Below are 13,287 nucleotides of genomic sequence, written 5' to 3'. Positions count from 1 at the left end.
AAGTGAACGGGCTGGACAGAATCGAGTGACTCACTTCAGATTAAAGCCGGAGCGGTGAAAACATGAGCGGAAAGCTGAGCGGAGTGACGTGCAGCGGTTCGATTCCCCGCCTGTACCTGCAGTTTAACTCTTACCCGAGTATAACCTGCTCGGCGCAGCGCCGCAGAACTCTTATTATACTTTGCTGGGAGCAATTTGTTAGCTTCTTCTTTTCCTCTCTTCTTCCAGAACCTTGAAACTTTCTTTATTTGCCTGAAGCTCATCTCCGTTCTCATGAGACCCGTTGTGGCGGCGGCGGTGATTTAAGCTGTTCGAGCAGCTCGCCGACTGCACCGTCATCCTTTACCGAGCCTCCCCGACCGGCCGCCAGCCCGCCGGAGCCTCCAGCGAAGCCATCGCCTCCCAGTCGGCAGCTCCGGAGTCGCTGTCACCGACTCCTCCTGTTAGACGCCGCGGCGTTTTAATCCACACGCGAGCGGAGGGGGAGGAGGTTCTGACCGCAGAGTGATTCCTCAGCCGGAGCTGCGGCGAAGCGTATCTTCTGACTCACAGATGAGCCGCATTGCTTTCCCAATCCCCTCTGAATGGAGCAGCTGACTGCAGCTGCCGCGAGCTCAACGCCGCCGCTCGCTCGCCCCGTGAAGCCACTCGCGGCCCGTAAAGCGCCGAGCAGCGCCGGCCCCGGTGCGGGGGAACGGCGGGGGAGGCGGGGGCGCGGACGGGCTGAGGCCGCCAGGTCTGAGTCACAGGAAGCGGCCCGGTGCGGTAAAAAGTGAAGTCACCGCCGGAAAGGCGCTCTGGGCCGTTTCGCACGCCGCCCGCGGCCACGGACTCCCAGCCTCCCACGCACGGCTCGCAACACGCCGCACGGGCGGCAGCTGCTTCTCTCCTGGAGAACCAGAGCCAGAAGTTCACATCAATCAATATCGCAGCGCCGAGAGGAAAGACGCAGAAGGTGTGTGATGAAAAGGAGACTAACAGCGCAGGATGCGTTTGGACTTCCGAGAGATTTCAGACTCTGTCCAAGACGGAGAATCGGCCATGATTGTTTCTCCATAAATGAGACATAACCTTGGAACGTACTCAATACTCTCAGCACACAGCGGGGTTTATTCTGGAAGACATCATGACTCACTCAAGACATCACTTACACTTCAAATGATTCTAAGTGAAAAGTGTAACTTTCAGAGCATTTTGAGGGTTTGTTTACACGACAGCAGAGGTCAGAGACGATAAAAAAAGTACCTTTCCTGAAATGCTGCTGGTGCACATGCACATCAGGCCGCAATAAACAGTTCTCCTGCACATGCTCAGTAGAATAACAACGTGTTCATCCAGAGTGTCATGACTCCCCGTCCAGACTCTCCTGGATTTGATAGTTTAACAGTAATAATAATAGTGATAACAATAATCCAACGTTGTCATCCGTCCATATGAACGTCTGTGTTCTCCCATTGTTAATGTGTACAGTGTGTTGTTCTCTGCAGGTGTGTGTGTGTGTGTGTTTATATGTGGTTTACAAAAACAACCAGCATCTCCTGGCAGGCTACGTTTTTAATATTTCTGCAGTTTTTTTGTGTTTTCGTTTCAGAAAATTCGTTTCCACACAAGCGATGTGTTTTCATCTGAAGCGTTATCATGTGAACAGAGTCTAAAGTCACACTTTGCTTCCAGATGCTCTTCCACTAACAAGTTTCCCAGACATTCAGTGTTCATCAAGATAATCTTGACATTTCACCAGCAGATTTCTGAAGATGAAATAAAGTCACACCAAAAGCAGAGGTGAGGCAGAAAACAAGCTGCATCCGTTACACAACATTAACAACAACAATCAGACGTTAAAGATGTAATGAGCTGAACGGCTGTGAATCTGAGGACTGTTGTTGTGTAAACAGAGACCAGAAACACAACAATGTCGACTTTTTTCTGGTTTATTCATCAAAGGTTCAGTTCAATGTTTCCGGTCTTGAAACCTTTGTACCAGAAACACGACGCTGTGATTAGTTGGATATAGTTACTGTCTCGATGTCGACTGTTCAGTGATTTCTAATCACTAACTGACCAATCCACTGCCAACATACAAACACAGGAGCATCTTAAATAAGAGCAACGGGCGGGTTGTTTTCTATTTTCGTTTTCTTTGAAAATATAGAGAGGAGCATTCAGAAGAAGATCATCACCATCAGGGCAGGAAAAGGTTTCATCTTGTACTGAATTGACTGATGTGTCACAGCAAAGTCAAACTACAGCAAAAATAATAAATTCTGCATTAGATCTCTCTGTGTGACGCGTTTATCGGAGAATCCTCCAGCTCGGATCACAGAATCCCAACTACGTCTCTGCACAAACAACAGAAACCGGTAAACTAACGCGATTAGCTGGTGGCCGGCTGGGCGGTGAGATAAATTGGGGTCAGCAGATCCTCCTAACGAGGACACGGGACGAGCGCCGGGCGAGGAGGGTATCGGCTCACCGGGAGCAGAGAGGCTTTGCTGTTCAGCCGTTTGCTCCCTGAAGCCTGACCGCAGCGAGCGCAGGTTCCAGCATTGATTATAGTGCATGAGATCGGCGCCCGGCGCCGTTACAGGGGCTGCTCATACAGCACGTGGGAGATGAAGGATAATGCTGCGGCGATCGTTTCATTGCCGCACGGCGATCATCGCGCCCCGACGTGGGCGGCGTCCTATCATTTCCCAGCTCATTTTCTAGGAATAGTCCCGCCGAGAGGTCCCCTCATCCTGCTGTAACAGTTTGGAGGTGAGCCCCATTTACCAAATGAGCTTTTCAGAGCACAACATTCCCATTAACACCACTCTCACAATCACTCTGCTCCCTTCCCAAGTGCACCCTGCTGGCTGCACGCGCCACCAAGCTAACGGCTTCACTTTCAGGGATTTTGCATCTATTTAATCTCCCCAGAGTGAAATATAAATAAAAAATACACCAAAAAAAAACCCCAAAAAGTTGGCAGAATCCATCCCTTTTTTCCCAAATTTACCCTCAATCCCAGAAACCAGATCCACGGCTCCTCTCTGGATATTTCCCCCAAGGCCCTGCGGCGCTCACTGGGTTGTGGTGGTGATCAATGGCCCCTGGCCGGGGGGCGTCAGGGGGGCCCTGGGCTCCAGCAATGGAGGTATTAATAATGCAAGGTCCAGGCCTGTCATATCCTCCATTAGCACCGAGGAGGCGGGAGGCCCAACGGCTGATTGATTACTAATTAGATTAATTGCAGTCTTCTAGAGAGGGAGGAGGATGTAATGGACTATGGGAGGGGGGGGGGGCTCTGACATGCGTGAGGGTAAAGGAGCCCGGTGGTCTGAAAAATATCCACCCAGACCGTGGAAAAGGAGGACTTTTCAGATTAGGGATGCACACTTCTCCTCTGAGACGGATGAAAAAATGGAGGGAAGATAGCCGCGGCCCGCGTAATAAACAAGAATTCAATCAGGGTCCAAACAGCTACCTATTACCTTAAAAACGTCTAATAAATTGTCCAATTCTCCGCCGGCCTCTGGACGAAGCACCTGACCACGCTGCCGACTCGGGGAGACACAAATGTTATTCGCCGCTTCCATTTGAGACAATTTCCCTCGTCCTGTTCTCACGCTCGCGTCTTGTTAGCTCGCGCTCTCTGGAAAACATGACGTGGCGAGGCCGCTGTGGTGTAATGTGGGTAATGGTGGAGCTGCTGAGCACGGCTGAAGGGAGCAGCGGCGTGTTCCACCGTCCGTTCTCACATCCAACCGCCGTCGCCACAGCAAAGCGGCGGGACGCGCTGCAGGACACCTTCAAGGTAAAGATGCTAAATTAATCTGTAAACACGTGTATTAGATTTGCCAGATGCTAATTATTACATTAATTTAGGGGCTAATATTTGATCTAAAATAAATCACGTGCGACTTAACGTCTCTTTTAACCGCCTTATTGAGATATTGATCAGGACTGGAGTGGCGGACGTGGTTTCCATCGGAGGTGCAGCGAGTATTTAGCAAGGTCGACAGTAATCATAACAAAACAAAAAGAGGAATGAATGGTGGAGTATTGATGTCAGGAGTGTTTTTCATCTCACTTTCAGCTCCGTCCCTCTGGAGAGTTGTTCATTACTGTTGGTGACCAACGCGGAGCCACGTGTTTCTTTCGGATCATTTCACCCCTGGAATCACACAAGGGTTTATCAGAAAAGTTTCAACGCGGAGAGTTTTCACGACGTTGCGTTTTCAGTGGCTCCGAGTTCCGTTTTTACAGGAACAAACCGCCTAATGTAAAGCTTTCCGTGTCCACTCTCAAACCGTTGCCGTCTTCACGGCTGGACGCTCCCCGTTCTTCCCCTCGTCAGAGTCGACTTTCTCCCAGTTTCTTCAGAAAGTCCGAAAACATGAATCTGACCTGAATTTGACTTTAAGTGAAATTGCCCGCAGGTGAGGATCTGGGTGTGAGTGGAGAGTCTACCCTGAAGCGCAGCTTTGACTGTCTCCAAATTGGATAAAGTGGTGCAGAAGGTGGATAAATGTAGCTTAAACTAGATACTAGATTTCATACAGTTTATGCATCTAAAATTCACAGCTCCATTCAACATTTAAGGTCAAACATAGAAGCTGCAAAAGTTTCTAAAATAAAGAAATGCTCTCACAGCAAGAACGGGAGGTTGTCATGAATCCACTCTTTTCCTAGAAACACGATGAAAACTCTTTTTTTTCCTGTGAATGCAATCCGATCCTGGAGAAAATTGCCTGTTCAGTTATTTCATTTCTTTTATCAGAGAAAAATGGGGGAAGGTTGGGGACATCAATATTATTGAACCCTGTGTTTGTTCTTGGATGTGAATGAGACAATTATGCATCAGTATCAGCCTGGAATCACAACCACGAGTTCATTAAAACACTCCAACCGAGGATCCATCGTCGCGTTTCGACAAACTCAAGCCACATTTAAAAGCGGATTGCTAAATTTGAGCCATTTAATAATCTTACACGTCCTAATCCCATAAGAGGATGAATTGTTTCCACAGTTGCGGCTCTGGCTTCAACGTGTTGGTGCCCCATAATAAAGACTTCCAATCAAACATCATTACTAATGGGGAACAATTCCTAATCAAAACTGGCATTAACTTTAAAGATCCACCGAATTCCAGCCCGCTATCGATATCGCCGCGAGTTATTTCTGTGAAAACGGAGTCTTAATTCCGAGCGGATGGCGAGGCGGCCGGGCGTGCACGAAGCTCTCCGAGCCTGAGACTAATTGGCGCGTCGGTGCGGCCACACTCATTACACCCGCCCACGCTCAACAGAAATAGCCCGGCGCTTGTGAGGGGATAATGCCTCCCAAACTGGGAGCTGCGCTCGCCGACCTCGGGGGAGATACGCTCCCCGCCGTACGGTGCAAAAACTTCCCAGCGAGACGGAAAGAAGCAACTGGTCGCACATCGTTGGTGGGTGGGGGGGAAGAGTCTTCTTCCACATCCGTCTCCCGGCTTCGACGCGACGCCGCCATCAGTAACGGGAAGCGGACAAGTGATGCACTTCACCGAGACGCCGCCTGCCCCCATTTCTCCTTCCGCCAACACTCTCCGTCATTATGTTTGACACTAAGATAGGTCTTTACGCTTTCTTGTCGCAGATGAGTTCTTGAAGGGCCGTCAGGATGAAGTGGGATATTAGACCTATTAATTATTCCGCTGCCTCCGTCCCTCCTGGGAGGCGGTTATGAGACAGTCCCTCATATCTGACAAAGTTCATCTCTGCATCTCCGCCGGCGCGGCGGCGGGAGTCGGAGGAAGAGGCTTTGTTGGAACCGCCGCCGCTGGAATCCGTCGGCACATCTCCCCCCGAGGACAATACAGCCGGAACATTCATGAACCCGCACAGAAACTGTCAGAGAGTTTTCCGCTGACCTTTAGAGGCTTTTAGACGCCCGCAGGACGGATCACAGATGCAAAAGAGGCAGGAAGATGAAAGACGGTAGAAAATGACGAAGTAAAAAAAGCAGTAAAACTCCACCGTCCAACTTCAGGATGCGCAGAAAACGTATCGCCACAGCTTCACTGCGGCTGGCGTGCAAGTTGAGAAAACATCTTTGGGTTTGAGCATCTGTGAAAGACCGTTTAAGAGTTCTGCTGTCTTTTTTTTTTTGTATCAAAAACAGCATATTTAAAGATTCATTTGATGATTTTCAATTTGTTCCTAATGTTATGCGTCTCTCAGTAATTTCATCTGCCATTAGCAGTTACTGGAATAAACAGTATGGCTGCAACTGAGGGCTATTTTGACTCTTTTATTGAGATGATTAGTCGGCTAATGGGATGATGAACCGCAGAATTATTCAGCAGCCTTTGTTCTCTGTTCAACTTTTAAATTTAGCATGAGGTTGTTCAAATTCGATGCTAATTAATAATAAAGACAAGAGGAATGGATACTTTGTTGGGAATTTATCTTTTAATCAACTTTACTGCTGATATTTGGTGAAAAGAAAAATGTCCTATTAAGATCTGAGCACAGCGTTCAGCATTATCTGCCCATTAATTATACAAGAAAAGGACAAGAATATTGCAAGTCATCCTTTTTTTAACCAAATTAAGGCTTAAAACAGGAACTTTAGGTTTAAGTAATGCCTCATTTGAACACCGGGTGGCAGTGTTGAGTCTGGACTTTCCAACTTGTGGCTCTTTGGTGTTTGTCGAAGCTTCAATCCAGAGTCGCTCTGACAGGTAAACCTGGTAAACACTGAAGCGTAGTGCCCATGGTGAAGAAATTCACGTTTCTGGGTCAGCTGTGCTAGTTTGAGCTAAAATTCCCAACACCCCACCCTGTGGTGACAGCTGGTATTGCAAGATTAAACAGCAGAAGCAGCACATTTAGCCCCCGTTTACATGACAACGTTTCCAGTGAAAACACTGACTTTTTGAACAATACACTGAGGACCAGGAGAATCTGGACTGGGAGGCTCATTATCTGAAGCTGGACAGATTTAATTCAAACGGTGTTCTACCGAACGCACTCAGGTACTGCGTCAGTCGCTCCCATCATGTCTGCCTGCTGCTGAAGGTTTCTGCACATGCGCAACTCAAAAGAGGAGCACCACTTTATTAAAAGTGTTATAAATTATAACCTCTGCCAACAGTAGCAGACAATTAAATTAGTTGGGAACCTTTTTTTCTGAATCAATTTCTGTTGAGCTAAACGCTGCAGGCCTAATAAACACACTTAATTCAAGAAGCGAACAGGAAACCAGACTATCGGCTGAGATAATCTCCAGATACGCCGGCAGCAGTGATCATTTACTTCAAGTAGGCAGAAATATCAGGCTGCACAGGAGTGGCACGGCACTTTCCTGTGCTAACATGCATTTTGAGGCTGGTTCACGTCTCCGCCACTTTGGGAATGAGATGGATGGATGCAGCGATGTGGAATATTTAGTGAGAATCTGAGGAATACAGATTTAATCACAGAGCACATTCTCTTCATGTTGCTGTAAATACGACTCAACCTCCATGGAAGATTTTCCACATGAACTCGGTGAAAGTGATTTTTTCTGTGTGCCTGGTCTTCATCTGTTCTCGCCCGCCCCGGGCTGCCTCCCTGCCTCTCCTCCTCGGCCCCTGCGGCTCGCTGCAGCGACGCCACGCTGTGCTAATTGAAAGCGACCCTGACTCGTCCTTTTTCCAAAGTGCTCTGGCCGACGTCCCGTTGTTTTTCCTCTCCGCCGGTGGTTGACAACTGGCCTTTCGGCCGCGACGCTCTGCGGTGTGAACTCCGGCCTCTCGCCTCGCGCTGCCTGCAGACACAAGGCCGGGCCCGGAGCCACACGGAGCGGGAGAAAACTGCTGACTCGCACCTTTTTCCTCGCCGCAGAGAGCTTCCTGAATCGCTGAGAGCTGCTCTGAAGACACGAATCCGCTGCTCAAGAGGTTAAACAGTGTTATGGTTCTTTGCCTCATGCGAGGATAACTGATGCATAATATTGTTTACACAATAAAAAAAACAACAAAAAAAGAAGAGTTCTTCTGTTTGAAATTCAATGAAGATGCAAACACTGAGAATCCATCTTCCCTTGAAGATGCTCTGCGAACTCTGAAGGACAAAAAAAAAAAGCACAAACCCTGAACTAATAAATGAGCTACAGCTGCAGCACACACCACATGATTAGATTCTGCTCATGCTTAATTCCTTTATCAAAAGGCGGCGAGATTCCGGTGAAACAAAGCGCTTGTACCTGCAGCGTGTTCGACAGAGGTGGGCTGCTCTTATCGCCCTCGCCGAATGGGACTGGGGCCCATAATGTAATAGCCTCGCCGCGCCGCTCATAAATCACCTGAAGAGCCTGCATGCCACATGCACTGACACTCCCAATCTGCCAAGCTGTGTCTTTATTAAACCGCATATTACACCGAAGGCGCCTTTCTCTTCGCCGCCGCGCTGCTATAAACTCATATTCATGCAAACAAATGCTTTCGTCTGCAGGCTCAAACGCATTTCTCGGCATTTCCTTCCTTTTATGTACACATCATATGCATATCCGCGTGCGAGCCGTGGAGAGAGACCGGCATTGTTTTTAAATCTTGTCAACCTCCTTTTCCTCACAATTACATCAATTGTCTGCCTCCCACTGCGAGCGCTGCCTCAGCCGGGATGTATTACTGTCTATTCATATCTAATGATCTTCTTGAATGGCTCTGGCTGGCCAGTGGTGTTTATGATGTGTGTTCTGCTTTAATAATGCCTGTAACGTCTGCCCCCCCCCCCACCTCCACCTCACCCCCATCCTGCCATTAGCTTTGACAGATAAATTGGAAAATGTCAAAAGTAAATGTCATGTAAGCTGACAAAGAAACAGCAATAAAGCCGGACGAGGACCCGTCGTATGTTGACGGAGAGGAAACGTCCAACCGCTCGGTTTGATCACTCTTTCAGATCTTTAAATTAAATTCTAAACCCTGCCAGGCTGAAACCAAAGAAAATGTTTTCTTTAATGATTCAGTAACGAAGCACTGAGAAAGGTGAGCGATCCTGCTGTTAGCCCTGAACACAGCAGGTTTCTAACTACTAACATGGTGAGTTAAGACTGTTGTGTTTCTATTTTTATAACCATTGAAAATCTTTTTATTTCAGAAAATGAAAACCTGATTTGCAGTGATGACTCATTACTCGGTCAGGCTGATTCTTGGGGTCGCAGGTCACGCCAGTCTGGCATCGCAGCGTTTCTTTATTCAACTATTCCAACCCAGACATGTTTTCATACAGTCTTTGTTCAACAACGTGAGCGTCCACCGTCTGACAGAACCAGAAACTCCCAGCATGCTCAGCTCAAAAGAAAATGAGTGGCTGAATCCTGATTGTTTTTTTCTCATAAAGATTAATATCAAAATGAACCATTTCTAGAGAAAACTGCACCAATTCATTTAGGACTTTTCACAAATGTCTAAAAAATAGTGGTGGATTCAGATCATGTTGACCTTCAGAGGGCTGGACCAGCAAACCAAAAGCACGATCAACTGTTAAGAATGGGGACTGTTTCAGAAAAGTTGCGTTTCCCCCCGTTTCCATGGAGACGCAGCCCGAGTATTTTCAAAAAGCTCCACCTTGGGAACTCTTTTTTAGAAAGTAGCATTTCCAGTGTCTCAGAGCCAAACATTCCCATGATCACTGGAAAAGTCAGCTGAACCCGTTTTCCGCCTCGTGGCCCGTTTTCGCCCCCGGCGCCGCACGTTCGACTCGTCAGCTGCGGTACACGGCGTTTCGTTTCAGAAGTTCATCACATTCTCAAAGCCGCTTTCATGTCAAAGTTTCTAAATGACTTTGTGCCGCAAGACTCATCATCTGTCAAACGAGAACCTGAAAGAATCACTGAGCAGAACTGCCTCGATGAACGTCACAGAGCGAAGAATCACTGGAGATCAAGAATACTGTTCGCTTTCGGATTCCAAAAATCTCAGACCAACAACGGAAATGTCACCAAAAAAAAAAAAAAAAGAAAGTGAGATTTAAATGAGCTGAAAGGACCGAGGCTTTGTGCTCCTCTCTGTCCCAGTTCTTCAAACCCGCGTTCGGCTCGTACTCCATTCATGTCTCGGTTGCAGTCCTGCCTGTCATGTTGTTCCGGTTCTCTTGGTTCAAATAAATTCTTGAATCTTGAACTTTGAGGCCATAAATTCACACAATTTCAACACATGGAAAAAAATGCTTCAAACCACAACATGTTAAAATAACTAAAACGGGAACGACAACATGTCAGTGATCTCCACACTCAGCTGGAGCTGCAGAACAGTGTTCCTCCATCTCCTTGTTTGTCAGTATTTTGCACCACTGTTCACTTCAGGCTCAACAATGCTGCTCATCAACTTCTGTGTGCTTTTTTTTGGGGGGGGCCCCGCAGATAATGCAGAGAAAGTGACGAACATCCTTTCATGAAAGAATCCGACGTGTCGGGTTTTCAGAGCGCCGTGATTATTCGTGCCGACAAAGTGTGCCGGAAATTCTTCGGGCTGCCACAACTGCTCCCAACCAAAATCATGCAAATTGTGAACAGGCAAAAAAAAAAAAAGAAAGAAAGAAAAAAAAAGCACTAAATCCCCGTCTCCCACTCAGTTCCTGCAAACAAAAGACACAGCCCTCGGTAAACACCGGCAGCAGAACGCATCCTGCAAAGAAAGCCTCGCTGGTGGGAGACGGAAATGTAAACAGCTCACAAACTCTCAGAATAGAAGTTGTTACACTGGAGAAATGAAACACGGAGCGAGGACGGGGACGGAGGAGCAGCGGCGGGCGCCGTTCGGCTCGTTTGACGGTCTGTGGCTGTAATCTGACCAGTGGCAGAAATCAAACACACCCTCTGGTACCGTCATGGGAACGTCTCGAAAACTGAACCAATTCATCATCGTTTGATTTATTTTAACCAAAATGTGATCTTCTGATAAGCTTGACTTGAACGATGGAAGCGCCTCATATTAAATTCAAACACAAAAATGTGAACAAGTTAAATCATGGAAGATCAGGACCAGAGGAGCTACAGACTGAAGTAGAACATCAACGCGACTATCGGGTCCTAGTCTGCACGGCGAGCTAGAATTCATAAAAATATCAACTTGGCGAGAACTACGTGACGACATGTTGAAGAAGGCGACAAGAAACACACCGATGTGAACGAGTGACTGGCTGAATGCTTGAACTCAAACAGAAGTTTGTGGCCTCAGTGTCTCCTGCAGCAGCAGGTCCATGTTTTGTTGTTCTTGTGGTTTTATTCAGCTGACTCCGACTGTTTCCGCGTTCTCTGGTCTCTTTGGTTTAATTAGGTAGTTGCGTCGAGGCGCCTGTTCTTCTGGAGCCGGGGGCCACACAGGAAGTGAGCTTCACCCCGATTCCCAGGACAAAAACAGCAAGCGAGAGCTAAACTTGGTTTCTGGGGCTTGTGACGTGAGAACAGTTCATGGTAGTTCCAGATCAACTCCGTTCCAATGATGGAGATGGATTCTCAGGCTAGATGGCTAAATGCTAACGCGGTTTTATTAGCTGCCATATTGAAATGGCCTTCATCTCATCTCATCTCATCTCATCTCATCTCTCGTGGTTGTTGCTTATTTTCTTCCCACAGTCCGGCTGATAATTCGCCTCTTTCCGTATGTTAATGAAGAATGGATGAAACCGACCCGTGCTCTTTATCTCCCGTCTCTGCGCCGCAGACTCTGCTGAAAACCGTCCGGCGGCGGGCCGAGCCGTCACTGGACACATTTCCTATCTTGACAGTACGGATCAAACGCAGCCTCCCGGCGGCTCGGGGCTGAGCCGCCGTTTGTTATCTTGTTTGATGTGCGACGCGTCGCCGCGTCGCCGCCCGGTTGAAGGCGAAGCGAGGCAGACAGGTAATCCAGGATTACGGCGGCGGCGTGTCATTTCTGTCGACGTGTTATTCCTGTACGCCGGTCCTTTGTGTGAAGCGCGGGGTGCAACCCCATCTGTCTGCTCCAAACTCTCCTCTGGCACCCATCAATGGCGCGCCGTGGACCGGCATAGACCAGCAGATAATGAGCTCCTGTTGCCTTGTCAACGCCGCTGCCGCCGCCGCTCTGCAAAGCTCCCATTTTCCTCATATGCAGAGCTCCTCAGTAAACACGCTAACACACACAGCAAATGGAATTTCCTATCTATAAAAGTCGCTCCGGCGAGGACAAACCAGGAAGCGAAGCACCGAGAGTCGCGCCGAAGACCCCGTGAAGTGGCGAGGCAGGAATATGTGATCTCCACGCTTCTGATGCAGTGCAGGTAGGAGCGCTTCACGGCAGAGGAGGCGTGACATTTGCAGGAGATACTCGCTCTGACGGTGCGTCACACACCCCTGCAGCTCCAGTCCACACTCAGTGATATAATGAGAAAGAAAGAAGAAAAATACATGCATTTCTCGAAGAAACAGGATTTGGAAACGCCCTTGAGTGAATGACGAGACAGACGGATGGAAACGTTTCTGAAAAGTGAACAAAGTACCATGAACAGCTGTGGACAGGAGGAGAATCTCTCTTCATTTCTCACATTCTCCGTCACACACCTTCATGTCAAGTTTTCAGTTCAGTAATTTGACACCAGGCTCTGCTCTGAGCAGGTGATCGTAACATTTCTGCAGCACGGCTCAGGCAAACCGGACTGCAGCTCCAAACAGCGGGGAGTTGGAGAGGCGTCGTCTTAGAGAGATACTTCAACATTTTGGCAAATTGGCCCATTTAGCGCAATTCCTCAGTCATTTTGAACAGCATACTTACTTTTTTTGTGAGGGCGAGCTGTTGTTTGTTCAGAGGCGAGTCGGGGAAGGTTTTCGGGACGGACAATGGAGGTGAACGGTATTTTTGTTCCCCCTCGTCAAACTCATCAAATACACAATCCAACAACCCCAAAACACTTTGGTGGACACGTTATGATCCACACATTCACTACGCTGTGGAACACCAACAAATAATACTGTAGCGTTACGACACTGAAGCAAATACTGGGAACTACTTTTTCTTTTGAAATCACTCCGCCCAGACGCCATGTTTAGCAAGTAGCTCCGTCTTAGCAATCTTCGCATAAACAACTCAATCTCGCAATTTTGCATTAATATTTCACGGCGTAGTGAATGTATGGATTATAACGTGTCCACCAGAGTGTTTTGGGGTTGTTGGATTGTGTATTTGATGAGTTTGACGAGGGGGAACAAAAATACCGTTCACCTCCATTGTGTCCGTCCCGAAAACCTTCCCCGACTCACCTCTGAATAAACAACAGCTCGCCCTCACAAAAAAAGTAAGTATGCTGTTTGAAATGA

General features: G+C 47.9%; 1 protein-coding gene across 5 annotated transcripts in view; it reads right to left on the bottom strand.

The window, feature by feature from the left end:
* sema6cb (semaphorin 6Cb) overlaps positions 1–13,287 on the bottom strand; it is a 201,645-nt gene that overhangs the window by 122,766 nt on the left and 65,592 nt on the right. The window lies entirely within an intron of this gene.

This window comes from Salarias fasciatus, chromosome 11 (genome assembly GCF_902148845.1).
Source record: "Salarias fasciatus chromosome 11, fSalaFa1.1, whole genome shotgun sequence".
NCBI classification, from domain to species: domain Eukaryota; kingdom Metazoa; phylum Chordata; class Actinopteri; order Blenniiformes; family Blenniidae; genus Salarias; species Salarias fasciatus.
This window is presented reverse-complemented; position numbering and strand designations above follow the sequence as displayed.